At 42.7% G+C, this 20263-nt stretch overlaps 2 protein-coding genes across 2 annotated transcripts in view; one reads left to right on the forward strand and one right to left on the reverse strand.

Annotated features, from left to right (window-relative positions):
- Positions 1-8331, reverse strand: part of LOC143515076 (von Willebrand factor A domain-containing protein 5A-like) — a 52115-nt gene extending 43784 nt beyond the window's left edge. The window contains exons 1-2 of the mRNA XM_077006999.1: positions 8291-8331; positions 7929-7975 (exon numbers count right to left, since the gene is read on the reverse strand). The gene's annotated coding sequence lies outside the window, so the exon portion shown is untranslated. The remainder of the gene's footprint in view (positions 1-7928; positions 7976-8290) is intronic.
- The window catches only part of LOC143515079 (epidermal growth factor receptor kinase substrate 8-like protein 2), a 133789-nt gene continuing 119258 nt past the window's right edge, over positions 5733-20263 (forward strand). Inside the window, exon 1 of the mRNA XM_077007011.1 lies at positions 5733-5867. The gene's annotated coding sequence lies outside the window, so the exon portion shown is untranslated. The remainder of the gene's footprint in view (positions 5868-20263) is intronic.

Here is a 20263-nt window from a genome sequence, read left to right on the forward strand (position 1 = left end):
GCTGGTCCATTGTCCCAAACAGTTCTAATTTAGTTTCATCTGACCACAGTACACTGTTCCAAAACCTTTGTGGCTTGTCCACATGACTTTTGGCATACTGCAGTCGACTTTTCTTGTTCTTTGGAGTCAGCAAGGGGGTGCGTCTGGGCGTTCTGGCATGGAGGTCTTCGTTATGCAGTGCGCGCCTTATTGTCTGAGCTGAAACTTCAGTGCCCACATCTGACAGGTCTTTTTTCAGTTCCTTAGCAGTCACGCGGGGATTTTTCTCCACATTACGCTTCAGGTAGCGCACAGCAGTCGCGATCAGGATCTTCTTTCTGCCACGACCAGGTAACGTTTCCACTGTGCCCTTTAACTTGAACTTGCGAATGATACTTCCGATAGTGTCTCTTGGAATATTTAACAACTTCGCAATCTTTTTATATCCATTGCCATTCTTGTGAAGAGCAATAACCTCTTCTCTTGTCTTCTGGGACCATTCTCTTGCCTTCACCATGCTTGGAAACACACCAGTAGATGTCTAGAAGGAGCTGAGTATCACAGTCCTTTTAAATCTGCCTAATTGGTGCTTATCATGCTTGATTGCTGCTCGTTGACATCCACAGATGTTTTCAATACCTGATGGAAAACACTGGAATGAACCTCTGTTCTTAGGAGTGGTAGTCGTAAAGGGGTTGAATAATTGTGTCAATGAAGAAATCACAAAAAGGCCATTTAATACTTTATGACAAAAAAAATTGATGCTATCTTAGTTGCATTTAGTTCTTTAACAAGTCCTTGTAAGATTTCATTATGAACACAATTACAAATGTGCACTGAATTCCATAAAACCCTTCGCAGCATTGGGGGTTGAATAAATTTGATCACAACTGTAAACATCAAACAAGTGAAGTGTCTACAAAGGGAGGAAAAGAATATAACTGGGGATTTTCGCGAAACTGGTATGAAAGGAAAACATGGCTAACAGGCTGTGAAGTAGCGAGCGCCCTGCTCTGCTTTCCCTGCATTCTGCTCCATCCTTAATGCTGTTGTCCATTTATATTCTAAAATGCAACACCTAAAATAAAATGCTGTCTGATGAATACAGAAATTATTGTGAGTGGGAAAGATTAACTTCTAATTAATGGTAAATCTCTTCATGTTTAAAGTTGTTTGTGAAGGCAAATTGAGAGATGACAATTTTTGTTGACCACAGTGAATCGTTCAGTCATTGTAGAGCTTTAACCAAGATGATATTTACAAAATATATCGGTGCACAAATACTGTACAGTCTATAATGTAAAGAGAAATATATATTTATGATTATATTTTCATTGGTTAGGTCACTGTTTTTTTTATTTACCCACTGAAATGGTCACCTTGGATGTCATCACAACAATAGCCCCCCCTGAGATATTTGTCAGTGGCCGCCACTGATTACAAGTACAAGTATCCATGCATCTCTGCAGTTTCAGTATCCATGCATTCAGTATCTACTTAGTATCTCAACATAAGGCAGAAATTTATTTTATGTGGTGGGAATGGGTCTCCATAAATTTATGAAATTGCAATTTCATATTTTGAGCTTGAACTTGCTTATATGAGTAGAACATGTAAATGACAATTTAGGATTACATTGCCATTTTACATGTTACATTCGAGAATTATTTACTTCCGTACATAGCACAAAGCTACGATGGCCCTGAAAGCCCATTGTGCTGCAAAGGCAAAACGCACTGCAAATACGCAAAGCAAATTCAACAAAATGACAAAGCATGCACTAAATTTCAGACACGTGCTGCAAATTCAGCCACAACACAACGGAAGTGGCCCACACCACAATGGAAGTGTTTCTGGATAAATTATTTTACACTGGGACTCTTAAGATATTTATCCATAAACAACAGTTGTGTTTCTCATTACATTGAACTGGATTTAATAAAATGTAATGTACCAAAGGTTGGTTGTTACCGTAGCACTCTTAGGGATAAACTGCATTTCATGCTGAGAATTATGAGAAAATTTTACATATATTTTAATTCTCAGGCCTGGAGCAGTAACATACTTGCTCTACCGAAGTTCACCTCTGACCACGGGATGACACAGTATTACTTTCTTTCTTGTGATTACTGACAACCTTACATCTTATACATTTTATGGACAACCTGAATTATTTCCTTTTTTAATACGATTAATACGATTTTTGCCAAATATTCCCCAATTAGGTCTAATGATCTAGACTAGAGTGCTCAATTAACTAAGTTCACATCTTATAACTTATAATTAATGTCTTTATTTATTTTGGTTACTTATCTGGATGTGTAGACTTTTCTTTTAATAAAGCTTTAAATGTAACTAGCTAGCTATGTATTTAAAATTAAACTAAGGTTTAAAAACCCTGATTTAAAAATCCCATTTAACGCAAATTAGTTTTTATCTACATAGGGGAATTAATTAATAAAGCTCTTAAAATGTTGCTAGCTAACAACATTTAAAGAGCTTTAATAGGTAAGTCTCATTCAATGTAATGAGAAACTGTATAACATGATAGATAGATAGATAGATAGATAGATAGATAGATAGATAGATAGATACTTTATTGACCCAGAGTTTATTGACTTTTTATGTTTATGTCTTTTTTGAACTGTTGTTTATGGCTAAAAACCTACAGTCCCAAATAATTCATCCAGAAACACTTCCGTTGTGTTGTGGCTGAATTTGCAGCGTTTCTAAATTTGCAGCGTTTCTGAAATGTAGCGCAGCAGGCGTTGTAGTGTCTGAGCCTACGTAATACTTTGTGTAGTGATTAAGTTTAAACTAGGGGTGGGACGCATTAAAAAAAATTAATCGAATTAATTATAAGCTTTGTAATTAATTAATCGAAATTAATCGCATTTTAATCACATTTCAATATTTAACATGAGAAATATTAATTTAAGTTTGAATGATGAATGAATCAATGAACATAGTCATAAACTTCAACATTTTGTTTCTTTTTCCACCAGTCTACTACACAGACCAATAGATGAGTGCAGAAAACAGAGCAAACAGTTTTCAGAACACTGGAAATTCTGACCAAAAATGAGTTTTGCTCAGGATATTGGAAGAATAAGAAGAACTGAAGTAAATCAGAAGATGTTTTAATACCATTTTAGATGGTATACTTTTCCTTTAATTTCCCAGGCCTCTGCCACAGGCATCTCCATAGTGCCTAGAAGTGGTCTTCTGCATGCTCAAAGCAAATGACTGGATCTTCATCATCTATAGCAGGGATGGGCAACTTCCATGATAAAGAGGGCCAAATTTTTTTCAGCACTATCATTGAAGGGCCACATGACCACGCACTTCAAATAATTGGATATGAAAGACACTACAAATTATTCTCAATAAGAACACATTTTAAATGAATTCAGATCCGTATGTTTATTGCACCAACATACATCTATTTTCTGCATATAAATGCATTAACATGTCCTTAATAAGCAACAAAGACAAAACATTTGCTTAATAAAAAAGTGCAAAAAGGAATTTGAACTCCTTCATATCAAAGAACTGTAACGCGCTGCGGAGCGAGGAGGCGGACACAAACGCTGAGAAGAGCAAGATTTAATAAGGGGAATTCCATAGGCGAAGTTGTTTGTACACGGGTCAAAACGGGAGCGCCGTCCAGGACAGGCAGGACAGGAGAGCCATTCACAACGGAGAAACACAACGGAGACGGAAAATACCAGAACAGCGATGACAGATAATCCACAAAACCGAACAAATCACAAATAACTGACAACGGGCGAAACACAGAGATACAAGTACACAGGGCTAAACTAGACACAACTGAACACAATGACGACACGGGCGTGGCAGACAGAGGGAAGGTGGCGAGTGTAAAATGGAGACAAATTAAGTATTATATCGCGATCGATTCTTTGTGTTGACTTGTAACTCCCGCGGTGGCCCAACTCAAAAGTAGCCCAAAAAACGCACCCCGCGACCCCAGAATTTTTACCCGCGGCTGGACTTTCAAACAAGCCGAATTTGGCGTGAAAACCGCGAACCTGGCAACTATGCAGCTAGGAGAGGGGGGCGTAGCCCTACGTGACAAGAACAAAAAAGTCCTGCTATATCATTTTTTTTCTTCTTTTAATTATTAAATTATTATGATCTATTTGCGGGCCGCACTGAGTGAGGACAAGGGCCGTGTGCGGGCTGCCAGTCAGGGCCGGCGCCACGGGGGGGGCGAATGGGGGCGTTGCCCCCTCAGGCGAGGTGTCCCGCCCCCTCAATGTAAATAATAAGACCCATTTATTTTACAGCAATCGCTACATGGCACCCCCTCGGCCGCTCATCAATCGTTACACGCCACCCCCCGCTCAATAAACAACTTATGTTCGCCACTCCCCCCCCCCCCCCCCGGCTCAACAACTTACGTTCGCCACCCCCGAAATTTTCTGACGCCCCCTCACTGTATATGTTCTGGCGCCGGCCCTGCCGCCAGTTGCCCATCCCTGGCTTAGGTGAAAGGAGCCCTTGTCCAGGGGTCAATGGTCTGGTGGGCCCTTTTCCTATCTCTCCCTACTTGTCTTTCTTTATCAATATGCTTTGCAGATGTGAGGGGCCCTAGACTTCTTTGAACAGCTCGCATATAAATATGTGTGAAGATGCAGCGTTTGGGAGAGAGGAAGATTCACATTTGGCCCGAGACCTAACACCATTGCTTAATCAAAAAACATTAGTAACCTTTACTTAATTCATAATAACCTAGTGATTTAACTCATATAATTTTAGTAAAGTCCCATTTTTTTATGAAACACCTCAGAAACTAAATACAGGTGAGTATACTCAACGCAAACCTTCAAGTTGCAGGATCCACGCATGCGCAGTGACGTCAGCAAGTCAAACGTTTTTCAGCGGAGCGCAGTGGAGATTTAACGTACCGTTTAACGGGCATGTTTCACTTTTTAAGTAAACGTTATGTTAAAATGTGAGACGAGACTGCCATGTTAATGAACCAACCGATTAGCTTAACTGAGGCAATAATTTCCAGTTCTGGTTATTAACCTGCTTGGCAGAAGTATTAGCAAAGTAACTTATGCTAACTGGGATTAGCAATTTACGTTCAGAAATACGGATGGTCACCATTAAAGTATTAACAGTGTAGATATAATAATTTGAATGCACTTTTTAGATTCAAGTGTGTTGTTGGAAAGGCTTCGCCGTGTTAACGTCTTAGTTATGCAGTTTAGCTGCTGAAGGTATTGTTGTTTAGTAGGGGGCGGGGCATTTTTTTACCCAAAATGCCACTTGAGTTCATCTAAGGGCGTACTCACACTAGGCACGGTTTGCTTGTTCCGTGCCGGGGCCCGGTTATCCCCCCTCCCCACTCCCCCGCTGGCCTGCACTCACACTCGCTTCAGCAACCCGGCCCGAGCACGCTTACGTCATCACAACGCCGCTTTATTTGGAAAAAAGCGCGCTCGCACAACACTATAGAGTTCACGATTCTCTTTTTATTGTATTTTTGGAGTCGTTTTGGGAGTGCAGAAACACGGTGCAAGCACAGATTTATCGATAATTTAACACAACGATTGTCTGCTAATCGCTTTGCCGCTATGACTGTTTAACGTGAGCGTCGCATCACTGATGTCATGTTTGAGTTCCAGCGAAATGAACCAATCAGACGAGGCACCAAGCGGGCCCGGGCACGGATAGCGCTCACACTAGAAGCGAACCGTGCCCGAGTCCACATGAATCGTGCCCTGGCCCACCTCTTCAAAGCGGGCCCGAGCACGGTTAACTGATCCGGGCCCGGGCACGGTTGGAGCGCTCACACTAGCCAAACGAACCGTGCTTCGGCAGGCAACCGTGCCCGGGCCCGGATCACAGAGCCTAGTGTGAGTACGCCCTAAGGCACCGTTACCGTGTCTAGTAGCTAGAATTTAGAGGTGAGTGAGGTTGTGCCTTATGTAGGTGTTCGTAAGAGTTAAAAGTTTTTATCTCGTGCGATATTGATGCACTGCTTGTTTGAGCTGGTGTTATTGTTGCAATAAAAGAAGCAATTTGTCTTGCTTCTTTTTCACAAAATGTTGCACAATGCTTTGATAAAACCGGCATGTAACATTTTAATGCTGGTTTTATATCAGAAATTAATAAAAGAAATACTGTGGACTAACAGGTCTTTGTTGTGCTTACTTTATTTTTCTAAGGCAATCGGTTTCCTAAACAGGACTTTTTTAAAATAAAGTTACATTTGGTAATATAAGTAGCACCACTTAGAAATGACAAGTTAGCGTTCCTATACTATTTAGTCTGTACAACTCAACTAAACTGAGTAAATACAACTGTTTGGTACATTTAAGTAGTAGTAGACATTAAGTAAAAATAACTTGAAAATAACAGTTATATTTACTTAACTTTTTAAGTGCAACCGGTTTCCTCAATTTTTTTAAGTAAGATCAACTTATCACATTTTACAGTGCAAGCAAGACCATGGTGCTTGATAAGATGCTGTTCTTTTTTGTAATAAACTTATTATTGCCAACTAAGACAGTGTCGGCAGAGACTCTTCATTCGTCATCACAACATTGCTAAAGAAGAAATACACCTCATTGTCATTTTGATTAATTTTGAGTATTTGCAGCGTGTTTTCCTTTGCATCACGATGGGCTTTCAGGGCCACCGTACAAATCGCTATTGCTACATATAATAAAATTATGTTGCTGTACGACTTCGGCGTCCTGCCTTTCACTCAACGTTACAGTTGCTAAGCGAAAGTGAAAGAGGAACAGAGCCATTACATTTTAGAATACACCGAACGATTTTAGAAGTGTAAGATCCAATTCAACGGCTCAGGCTTAGTTTGTGTGTTTATTTTTGGTGATTAACAGTGCAGACGCTGTAACTGTGTGACTGGTCAGACGGAAACGCATTCGTTGGGCGTGTCCATTCGGTTGTGCAATTTAGCTATAGTGTTTACAAACTTATCGGGAGATTTTGTTATCAAAATTGTTTGCGTGTTAGTAATCAATCCTACAATTTACTTTGTGTAGACAAGTAAATACTGCTGTCATGTTTTATATTAGGTTTTCACATGTAATATTCTAAATGTCATTATTCAAAACAGTTATAAAATCTCACATGACAAATTACAGTATTGGGGGTCTTTCGAGTCGAAAAAAAATATTCAATGTGTGAAATACTTTTGCACACTTTTTTGTTCAGAATATTATTTCGTTTGCACACCAGTCTACACTTGCACCGCATGTAAACACCTGAAGGCAAACACCAGCGATAGGAAAACTGAGATGTGCGATGTGGCGAACCACATGGTAACTGTATCGCCCCCTTCTTCGTTTTGCGTCATCACTGAAACGTCCACTCGTGGGAACGTATTCGTGGGAATAAAGCAGCACAGATAAACCCAGAGTGTATAGAGGTAGATTCCACTCTGTGTTCAGGTGTTACAGCGAATTCTGTGACCACAGAGACTCTTGTTGCACAACATCTTCTGCATGCAAGTTGTCGAGAAAGAAAAGTGCTTTTACAGTAGGCCTACAGTGTTGAACATACTTTGATAACTGCACATATACTCAACCATTTATTGTAGTTTAGGAGCAAGTTAATGTAAATCTATTTTAAAAACGCCTAAATCACACGTCTTAAATCACATCATGCAAACTGACACAATTACACATTTTATAAGTATTACATTTTATTTCACTTAACATAGTTAGGAACATTGGTTCCTAACGTTTTTAGTTAGAATAGTTAGTACGGTTGACCGACATTGCCTTTATTCCAATAGAAGGCAATGGTTTCCAGCAATTACAAGCATGTACACTAAGTGATCTCAAATATATTTATGAGGCGTTTGTGTAAACGCTCGTTTAAGTGCCTTTTCTCGACAACACACAGGCAGAGAGTTCAAAATAAATGTAAACAAAACGGTTTCTCACCACTTGTCCAGGATCCTACTTTAATTTTGCAAAGTAGATGTATCACACTAAAAGAGCAAAGAAATATTTAACGTTAATGTCCTTTTCTTCAGCAAATGGGTTTTGCCAGTAGGTACCGACCAACCAATCAGCATTCAGCAGCAAGCGCGTGATTTGGCAGTAATAACACACTGAAATCCACATGTTTAAATTGTAGGCATGAGAAGTGAACCAAGAAAGTGAATTTCACTAGCCTACAGAAAAAAAGGAAATGTTATGGAAAGAAAGCAAGAAATAATAACGCCATATGTATCAAATATAATGCATATTTGGACCCACATCTTTCAAAAGCTAAAACATAAAAATGAGCAATAGAAACATACATCTCTTCGAACAATTGTTTAGGTCCCTCTACTCGACAACACGTATTGTACAAGTGTTTTATGCGTTTTTCTACACCAGGGGTGTCAAAGTCATTTTGATCTGATGACCGCATACAACCTAACCGGATCTCAAGGGGGCCAGACCAGTAAACTCATTCCAAAATTACATGGAACTAACAATATGTCAACTTTATTTCTTTGTATTAGTCCAAAAAAGTAAATTATAAAAATTTCATGTGAAATTAATTCTCATTTTACTAAATATACACTGTACATTTTGTTGAATTTAGGTATATCACTGTAACAGATGCAATAGTTTACTTTAAAAAAATAAACAGTATATAAAATTAATTTTTACACTCATAATATATAGAAAACACATTTTTAATGTTAATTTCAATATTTAGGTAAAATATATTGGAAAATTCCATAATGTAGTAAACAAGGAATTATCCTAAAAATAAAAATATTCAGTGTAAATTACAGATTTTGTTGATGAGTGTAACGCTGCTCGCGGAGCGAGAGGACGGACACAATTGCTGAGAAGAGCGAGATTTATTCAAGGGAATACCATACTCATCGTCACTAAGCCAGTCCAGGTTCATAACGGGAGGGCAGTCCGAAAAACAAGCGTACACAGGCACGGACGTAGTTTTGGGGGGGGACGGGGGGGACATGTCCCCCCCACTTTTTCAAAAGCCGGTTTTGGTCCCCCCCAGTTTTTACAGTTAAAACCAAATATTTAAGTAGCGACGAAGTCATGTCCCCCCCACTTTTTAACGGTTAAAAAACAATATCCAAATAGCGACAAATCTAGCACTAGGATCATGCAGCTCCGAGCTTCCCCCCCCCCCCTCAACAATTTTTGTTCACAGCGCTCAACAATTTTCATTCAACCCCCCCCCCCCCCCCCCCCCCCCCGCTCAACAGTTCGCCACCCCAGGTTGTGTCCCCCCCACTTATGAAATCAAAACTACGTCCATGTACACAGGCATGATAAAACAGAAACACGAGTAACGAGCAATGAATGAAAAACCAGGAAACACACGACGGGCAATAGAAACAATCAAACATCCAAACAGTCAAAACAACCGACGAGGGACAAGGGACACTCAGGGACTATATGTACAGAACTTTAAACAGGGAACAGGTGAGGGCAATGACACGGGTGCGTGGTAACAAACGAGGAATCACGGAGACAAACGAGCAGGGCGGGATAAACAGGCAAGGAACACAGACACAAGGGAACCCGGAGCGACAGCTAAGGGAGGGGGCGAGGCCATACGTGACAATGAGTAGCCTACATTTAAATTTACAGTGAAACCCATTCATCAATCAACAAAATCGCACCTTGATTTCTAAAGAAAGAAAATGCTAAAAATATGGCCAGTGCTGTAAGGTAAAGCATGTTGAAATATAGGACAATGTACTGCCATTTTAGAATTTGTCTTTGTAAATATGGGTCAAATATTTTAACATATAAGGAATATCGTATTTTCTAGACCATAAGGTGCACTTAAAAGTTTTCGATATTCAAGTATTGTGCTATCATTGCTGCCTTCAGTCGAATGGTGACTGTAGAGACGCTTCTCCAGGCTGTTCTTTGCTCAATTACGTTTTACGTAATGTTCTCTGAATCGTTTATCGCTGCCAGCGTACGTACTGTACACATTACGTATCTGTGTCAGGGACAGATTTTGGAATTCAGTGCATACATAAGGTGCACTGCTTCTTCTTCTTTCGGCAATTCCTGTTTAGGGGTCGCCACAGCGGATCAAACTCCTCCATCTGGCCCTGTCCTGAGTGTCCTCCTCTGACACACCAGGCACTCTCATATCCTATATCACTGCATCCATAAACCTCCTCTTAGGTCTACCTCTCCTCCTCTTGCCTGGAAGTTCCATTCTCAAGACCCTCCTACCAATATACCTCTCCTCCCTCCTCTGTACATGTCCAAACCATCTCAATCTCGCTTCTCTAACTTTATCTCCAAAACATGCTACATGTGCTGATCCTCTAATAAACTAATTTCTGATCCTATCCTTCCTCGTCACTCCAAATGAGAATCTCTACATCTTCATCTCAGACACCTCCATCTCCCTCACCTGTCTCTTTGTCAGTGCCACTGTCTCCAGTCCATACAACATAGCAGGTCTCACTACTGTCCTATAGATCTTTCCTTTCATTCTAGCCGACACCCTTCTATCACAGATCACCCCAGACACTTTATGCCATCCACACCACCCTGCCTGCACTCTCTTCTTTACCTCTCTTTCACTTCCTCCATTACTCTGTACCCTCGACCCTAAGTAGGTAAGCTCATCAACCTTCACCAAATCAACTCCTTGTAACTTGACCTGTCCACCGTCTGCTCTCTCATTCACACACATGTACACTGTTTTACTCCTGCTCACTTTCATTCCCCTGCTCTCCAAAGCATATCTCCATCTTTCCAAGCTCACCTTCATCTTCTCCCTACTCTCACTACAGATCACAATGTCATCAGCAAACATCATAGTCCAAGGGGACTCCTGCTTAACCTCGTCCGTCAGTCTGTCCATGACAATTGCGAACAGGAAGGGACTCAGGGCTGATCCCTGATGTAGACCTACCCCCACTTTAAACCCGTCTGTCATTCCTACCGCGCATCTCACTGCTGTCACACTGTTCTCATACATATCCTGCACCACCCTCACATACATTTCAGCTACTCCTGATTTCCTCATACAATACCACAGCTCCTGTCTCTGTCTAAGTCAACAAACACACAATGTAACTTCTTCTGTCCTTCCCTATACTTCTCCATTAACACTCTCAAAGCAAACATAACATCTGTGGTGCTCTTAGCTGGCATGAAACCATACTGCTGCTCACAGATCTCTACCTCTCCTCTAAGCCAGGCTTCCACTACTCTTTACCAGATTTTCAGGCTGTGACTGATCAACTTTATTCCCCCGTAATAACTACAGCTCTGAACATCACCCTTATTCTTGAAAACCGGCACCATTATACTTCGTCTCCACTCCTCAGGCATCTTCTGACCTTCCAAGATTCTGTTAAATAACCCAGTCAAGAACTCCACTGCTGTCTCTCCCAAACATTTCCATGCCTCCACTGGAATATCATCCGGTCCAACTGCCTTACCACACTTAATTCTTCGAATTGCAGCCCTTACTTCCTCCTTGCTCACCTGGGGCACTTCCTGATTCACAACCTCTACCTCTTCTAACCTTCTTTCCCTTTCATTCTCTTGATTCATCAGTTCCTCAAAATACTCCTTCCACCTTCCCAAGACACTCTCCTCACCAATCAACACATTTCCATCTTTATCCTTTATCATCCTAACCTGCTGCACATCCTGCCCATCATGGTTTCTCTGTCTGGCCAATCTGTACAGATCCTTTTCCCCTTCCTTAGTGTCCAACTTCTCATACAGCTTGCTATATGCCTTCTCTTTAGCTTCTGCCACTGCTCTCTTTGCCCTACGACACATCTTCTTGTACCTCTGTCTACTTTCTTCATCTTGCTGAAAATCCCAATTCTTATTAGCCAACCGCTTTCCTCTCAGACTTTCCTGAACTTCCTCATTCCACCACCACGACTCCTTGTCTATCTTCCTCTGTCCCGAGGTCACACCAAGTACCTTCCTAGCCACATCCCTCACTGCATTTGAAGTCTCATCCCAGGTATCCAGAACACCACCACCATTACCCAGTACCTGCCTCACCTCACCCCTGAATTTTACACAACAGTCATCATCCTTTAACTTCCACCACCTGATCTTAGGTTCCGCTCTCACTCTCTTCCTCTTCTTCACCTCCAAAACCATCCTACATATCACCATCCTATGCTGTTTAGCTACACTATCCCCTGGTAACACTTTGCAATCACTAAACTCTTTCAGGTTTCGTCTCCAACAGAGGAAATAGTCAACCTGTGTGCATCTTCACCCACTCTTATATGTTACCCTGTGCTCTTCCTTTTTCTTAAAGTAAGTGTTAACTACAGCCATATTTATCCTTTTAGCAAAGTCTACCACCATTTGTCCTTCTGTATTCCTTTCATTAACACCATATCTACCCAACACCTCCTCATCACCACTGTTCCCTCCACCAACGTGTCCATTTAAATCTGCTCCAATAACAACTCTCTCTTCTTTAGGAACCTGTAAAACAACTTCATCTAACTTCCCCCAGAATTCTTCTTTCTCCACCACATCACAACCTACCTGAGAAGCATAAGCACTGATGACATTCATCATCACCCCATCAATCTCTAACTTTACACAGATCACCCTGTCACTTACTCGCTTTACCTCCACTACAGTCTTACTAAACTCATCTTTCAGGATTACCCCTACTTCATTTCTCTTCCTGTCTACACCATGATAAAAGAGTTTGAAGCCAGCACCAATGCTCCTGGCCGTGCTCCCCTTCCACTTGGTCTCCTGTACACACAGTATATCTATCTTCCTCCTCTCCATCGCATCAGCTAGCTCTCTCCCTTTACCTGTCATAGAGCCCACATTCAACATACCAACTCTAACCTCCACCTTCCTGATCTGCCTCTTCTCCTTCAGCTTCAGAACCCTTTTCCCCCCTCTCCTCCTCCTCCTTGTCCCAACAGTAGTCCAATTTCCGTTAATGCCCTGTTGGACAACAGAACCAGTGGCGGTCGTTGTTAACCCGGGCCCTTCCTGACGCACCCCTCCCTATTTATCTGGGCTTGGGACTGGCACTAAAATACACTGGTGTGCACCCTAGTGGCTAGGTTATAAATTAGGGCAGTTATGTTAATAGATATTATTGGTACATTTGTGCTTATCATCTGTAGACAGTAATGCACTCAAATATATTTGCAAACTCGGTCTCTGATCGCTACCCGCGTAGGACCCACAGGTGTCCATATATGTGCCTGTAAGACCACACCCCCTTGCTAATGCACTGGCCACACTAAGTGCCACGATTATGTGGCAGCTGCCACAAGGTGCCATTTCTGGGTGGCACAGTGGTCACTTTCGTGCTGCTTACATGCTACTTACACGCCAAACAGGGACCGCACCCTTACAGGACATTTAGCAGAAAGACTCACCTCCCAATGACCTCTAATATGTTTTGTGATTGGCCAGATGCAGTTCGATTAGCTCTGAGTTTGTTTGCTCATCCTAAGTATCTCGGATGCATTCCCGACCCGAATTTCAACCTGAATTTCGACCCGAACCTGAATTTCGACCTGAACCTGAATTTTTACTTCAATTTTTGCATACCTGAATGGATTTTACAGACTGTTTTTTCAAGTAATAATGATTTCAGGTTCAGGTTCTGGTGACACTAAAAAAGCTCCATAGAAAAAGCCTATCTGTGACCGTGCGTGCTGTGCTGAAGACGCTTCCTTCCACTCGCTGAAGTGGAAGCGCATCTGGTGTGACAAAGGAAGAGAGAGGTTATGTGTGTGTGAGGTGGTGGCTCATTTCAGGGCATAAAAAAAAAAAAAAAAAAAAACCCCGAAGTTTCCAGGCATGAAAATCTGTCACCTTTCGGCGAAAATAGCCGTTTTGAAGTTGAAAAGGGTGACGTACGCGAATCATGTAGATCCGAGGACTTTTTTTTGGGGGGGGGGTTCGGGAGATATCTTATATATATATAGTTATTGTTTTTCAGTGAACTGGTTAATGAGGATCATGGCCGTTACATGCACGCACTACTGAATAACAATCCCCCTCAGTGTCCATGCGGACACTGAACTTCCTCATTCCACCACCACGACTCCTTGTCTATCTTCCTCTGTCCCGAGGTCACACCAAGTACCTTCCTAGCCACATCCCTCACTGCATTTGAAGTCTCATCCCAGGTATCCAGAACACCACCACCATTACCCAGTACCTGCCTCACCTCACCCCTGAATTTTACACAACAGTCATCATCCTTTAACTTCCACCACCTGATCTTACGTTACGCTCTCACTCTCTTCCTCTTCTTCACCTCCAAAACCATCCTACATATCACCATCCTATGCTGTTTAGCTACACTTTCCCCTGGTAACACTTTGCAATCACTAAACTCTTTCAGGTTTCGTCTCCAACAGAGGAAATAGTCAACCTGTGTGCATCTTCACCCACTCTTATATGTTACCCTGTGCTCTTCCTTTTTCTTAAAGTAAGTGTTAACTACAGCCATATTTATCCTTTTAGCAAAGTCTACCACCATTTGTCCTTCTGTATTCCTTTCATTAACACCATATCTACCCAACACCTCCTCATCACCACTGTTCCCTCCACCAACGTGTCCATTTAAATCTGCTCCAATAACAACTCTCTCTTCTTTAGGAACCTGTAAAACAACTTCATCTAACTTCCCCCAGAATTCTTCTTTCTCCACCACATCACAACCTACCTGAGAAGCATAAGCACTGATGACATTCATCATCACCCCATCAATCTCTAACTTTACACAGATCACCCTGTCACTTACTCGCTTTACCTCCACTACAGTCTTACTAAACTCATCTTTCAGGATTACCCCTACTCCATTTCTCTTCCTGTCTACACCATGATAAAAGAGTTTGAAGCCAGCACCAATGCTCCTGGCCGTGCTCCCCTTCCACTTGGTCTCCTGTACACACAGTATATCTATCTTCCTCCTCTCCATCGCATCAGCTAGCTCTCTCCCTTTACCTGTCATAGAGCCCACATTCAACATACCAACTCTAACCTCCACCTTCCTGATCTGCCTCTTCTCCTTCAGCTTCAGAACCCTTTTCCCCCCTCTCCTCCTCCTCCTTGTCCCAACAGTAGTCCAATTTCCGTTAATGCCCTGTTGGACAACAGAACCAGTGGCGGTCGTTGTTAACCCGGGCCCTTCCTGACGCACCCCTCCCTATTTATCTGGGCTTGGGACTGGCACTAAAATACACTGGTGTGCACCCTAGTGGCTAGGTTATAAATTAGGGCAGTTATGTTAATAGATATTATTGGTACATTTGTGCTTATCATCTGTAGACAGTAATGCACTCAAATATATTTGCAAACTCGGTCTCTGATCGCTACCCGCGTAGGACCCACAGGTGTCCATATATGTGCCTGTAAGACCACACCCCCTTGCTAATGCACTGGCCACACTAAGTGCCACGATTATGTGGCAGCTGCCACAAGGTGCCATTTCTGGGTGGCACAGTGGTCACTTTCGTGCTGCTTACATGCTACTTACACGCCAAACAGGGACCGCACCCTTACAGGACATTTAGCAGAAAGACTCACCTCCCAATGACCTCTAATATGTTTTGTGATTGGCCAGATGCAGTTCGATTAGCTCTGAGTTTGTTTGCTCATCCTAAGTATCTCGGATGCATTCCCGACCCGAATTTCAACCTGAATTTCGACCCGAACCTGAATTTCGACCTGAACCTGAATTTTTACTTCAATTTTTGCATACCTGAATGGATTTTACAGACTGTTTTTTCAAGTAATAATGATTTCAGGTTCAGGTTCTGGTGACACTAAAAAAGCTCCATAGAAAAAGCCTATCTGTGACCGTGCGTGCTGTGCTGAAGACGCTTCCTTCCACTCGCTGAAGTGGAAGCGCATCTGGTGTGACAAAGGAAGAGAGAGGTTATGTGTGTGTGAGGTGGTGGCTCATTTCAGGGCATAAAAAAAAAAAAAAAAAAAAAACCCCGAAGTTTCCAGGCATGAAAATCTGTCACCTTTCGGCGAAAATAGCCGTTTTGAAGTTGAAAAGGGTGACGTACGCGAATCATGTAGATCCGAGGACTTTTTTTTTGGGGGGGGGGGGGGGGGGGGGTTCGGGAGATATCTTATATATATATAGTTATTGTTTTTCAGTGAACTGGTTAATGAGGATCATGGCCGTTACATGCACGCACTACTGAATAACAATCCCCCTCAGTGTCCATGCGGACACTGAACTTCCTCATTCCACCACCACGACTCCTTGTCTATCTTCCTCTGTCCCGAGGTCACACCAAGTACCTTCCTAGCCACATCCCTCACTGCATTTGAAGTCTCATCCCAGGTATCCAGAACACCACCACCATTACCCAGTACCTGCCTCACCTCACCCCTGAATTTTACACAACAGTCATCATCCTTTAACTTCCACCACCTGATCTTACGTTACGCTCTCACTCTCTTCCTCTTCTTCACCTCCAAAACCATCCTACATATCACCATCCTATGCTGTTTAGCTACACTTTCCCCTGGTAACACTTTGCAATCACTAAACTCTTTCAGGTTTCGTCTCCAACAGAGGAAATAGTCAACCTGTGTGCATCTTCACCCACTCTTATATGTTACCCTGTGCTCTTCCTTTTTCTTAAAGTAAGTGTTAACTACAGCCATATTTATCCTTTTAGCAAAGTCTACCACCATTTGTCCTTCTGTATTCCTTTCATTAACACCATATCTACCCAACACCTCCTCATCACCACTGTTCCCTCCACCAACGTGTCCATTTAAATTCTGCTCCAATAACAACTCTCTCTTCTTTAGGAACCTGTAAAACAACTTCATCTAACTTCCCCCAGAATTCTTCTTTCTCCACCACATCACAACCTACCTGAGAAGCATAAGCACTGATGACATTCATCATCACCCCATCAATCTCTAACTTTACACAGATCACCCTGTCACTTACTCGCTTTACCTCCACTACAGTCTTACTAAACTCATCTTTCAGGATTACCCCTACTCCATTTCTCTTCCTGTCTACACCATGATAAAAGAGTTTGAAGCCAGCACCAATGCTCCTGGCCGTGCTCCCCTTCCACTTGGTCTCCTGTACACACAGTATATCTATCTTCCTCCTCTCCATCGCATCAGCTAGCTCTCTCCCTTTACCTGTCATAGAGCCCACATTCAACATACCAACTCTAACCTCCACCTTCCTGATCTGCCTCTTCTCCTTCAGCTTCAGAACCCTTTTCCCCCCTCTCCTCCTCCTCCTTGTCCCAACAGTAGTCCCAATTTCCGTTTAATGCCCTGTTGGACAACAGAACCAGTGGCGGTCGTTGTTAACCCGGGCCCTTCCTGACGCACCCCTCCCTATTTATCTGGGCTTGGGACTGGCACTAAAATACACTGGTGTGCACCCTAGTGGCTAGGTTATAAATTAGGGCAGTTATGTTAATAGATATTATTGTACATTTGTGCTTATCATCTGTAGACAGTAATGCACTCAAATATATTTGCAAACTCGGTCTCTGATCGCTACCCGCGTAGGACCCCACAGGTGTCCATATATGTGCCTGTAAGACCACACCCCCTTGCTAATGCACTGGCCACACTAAGTGCCACGATTATGTGGCAGCTGCCACAAGGTGCCATTTCTGGGTGGCACAGTGGTCACTTTCGTGCTGCTTACATGCTACTTACACGCCAAACAGGGACCGCACCCTTACAGGACATTTAGCAGAAAGACTCACCTCCCAATGACCTCTAATATGTTTTGTGATTGGCCAGATGCAGTTCGATTAGCTCTGAGTTTGTTTGCTCATCCTAAGTATCTCGGATGCATTCCCGACCCGAATTTCAACCTGAATTTCGACCCGAACCTGAATTTCGACCTGAACCTGAATTTTTACTTCAATTTTTGCATACCTGAATGGATTTTACAGACTGTTTTTTCAAGTAATAATGATTTCAGGTTCAGGTTCTGGTGACACTAAAAAAGCTCCATAGAAAAAGCCTATCTGTGACCGTGCGTGCTGTGCTGAAGACGCTTCCTTCCACTCGCTGAAGTGGAAGCGCATCTGGTGTGACAAAGGAAGAGAGAGGTTATGTGGTGTGTGAGGTGGTGGCTCATTTCAGGGCATAAAAAAAAAAAAAAAAAAAAACCCCGAAGTTTCCAGGCATGAAAATCTGTCACCTTTCGGCGAAAATAGCCGTTTTGAAGTTGAAAAGGGTGACGTACGCGAATCATGTAGATCCGAGGACTTTTTTTTGGGGGGGGGGGGGGGGGGGGTTCGGGAGATATCTTATATATATATAGTTATTGTTTTTCAGTGAACTGGTTAATGAGGATCATGGCCGTTACATGCACGCACTACTGAATAACAATCCCCCTCAGTGTCCATGCGGACACTGAACTTCCTCATTCCACCACCACGACTCCTTGTCTATCTTCCTCTGTCCCGAGGTCACACCAAGTACCTTCCTAGCCACATCCCTCACTGCATTTGAAGTCTCATCCCAGGTATCCAGAACACCACCACCATTACCCAGTACCTGCCTCACCTCACCCCTGAATTTTACACAACAGTCATCATCCTTTAACTTCCACCACCTGATCTTACGTTACGCTCTCACTCTCTTCCTCTTCTTCACCTCCAAAACCATCCTACATATCACCATCCTATGCTGTTTAGCTACACTTTCCCCTGGTAACACTTTGCAATCACTAAACTCTTTCAGGTTTCGTCTCCAACAGAGGAAATAGTCAACCTGTGTGCATCTTCACCCACTCTTATATGTTACCCTGTGCTCTTCCTTTTTCTTAAAGTAAGTGTTAACTACAGCCATATTTATCCTTTTAGCAAAGTCTACCACCATTTGTCCTTCTGTATTCCTTTCATTAACACCATATCTACCCAACACCTCCTCATCACCACTGTTCCCTCCACCAACGTGTCCATTTAAATCTGCTCCAATAACAACTCTCTCTTCTTTAGGAACCTGTAAAACAACTTCATCTAACTTCCCCCAGAATTCTTCTTTCTCCACCACATCACAACCTACCTGAGAAGCATAAGCACTGATGACATTCATCATCACCCCATCAATCTCTAACTTTACACAGATCACCCTGTCACTTACTCGCTTTACCTCCACTACAGTCTTACTAAACTCATCTTTCAGGATTACCCCTACTTCATTTCTCTTCCTGTCTACACCATGATAAAAGAGTTTGAAGCCAGCACCAATGCTCCTGGCCGTGCTCCCCTTCCACTTGGTCTCCTGTACACACAGTATATCTATCTTCCTCCTCTCCATCGCATCAGCTAGCTCTCTCCCTTTACCTGTCATAGAGCCCACATTCAACATACCAACTCTAACCTCCACCTTCCTGATCTGCCTCTTCTCCTTCAGCTTCAGAACCCTTTTCCCCCCTCTCCTCCTCCTCCTTGTCCCAACAGTAGTCCAATTTCCGTTAATGCCCTGTTGGACAACAGAGCCAGTGGCGGTCGTTGTTAACCCGGGCCCTTCCTGACGCACCCCTCCCTATTTATCTGGGCTTGGGACTGGCACTAAAATACACTGGTGTGCACCCTAGTGGCTAGGTTATAAATTAGGGCAGTTATGTTAATAGATATTATTGGTACATTTGTGCTTATCATCTGTAGACAGTAATGCACTCAAATATATTTGCAAACTCGGTCTCTGATCGCTACCCGCGTAGGACCCACAGGTGTCCATATATGTGCCTGTAAGACCACACCCCCTTGCTAATGCACTGGCCACACTAAGTGCCACGATTATGTGGCAGCTGCCACAAGGTGCCATTTCTGGGTGGCACAGTGGTCACTTTCGTGCTGCTTACATGCTACTTACACGCCAAACAGGGACCGCACCCTTACAGGACATTTAGCAGAAAGACTCACCTCCCAATGACCTCTAATATGTTTTGTGATTGGCCAGATGCAGTTCGATTAGCTCTGAGTTTGTTTGCTCATCCTAAGTATCTCGGATGCATTCCCGACCCGAATTTCAACCTGAATTTCGACCCGAACCTGAATTTCGACCTGAACCTGAATTTTTACTTCAATTTTTGCATACCTGAATGGATTTTACAGACTGTTTTTTCAAGTAATAATGATTTCAGGTTCAGGTTCTGGTGACACTAAAAAAGCTCCATAGAAAAAGCCTATCTGTGACCGTGCGTGCTGTGCTGAAGACGCTTCCTTCCACTCGCTGAAGTGGAAGCGCATCTGGTGTGACAAAGGAAGAGAGAGGTTATGTGTGTG

The sequence above is a fragment of the Brachyhypopomus gauderio genome, chromosome 5 (genome assembly GCF_052324685.1).
Source record: "Brachyhypopomus gauderio isolate BG-103 chromosome 5, BGAUD_0.2, whole genome shotgun sequence".
Classification (NCBI taxonomy): Eukaryota; Metazoa; Chordata; class Actinopteri; order Gymnotiformes; family Hypopomidae; genus Brachyhypopomus; species Brachyhypopomus gauderio.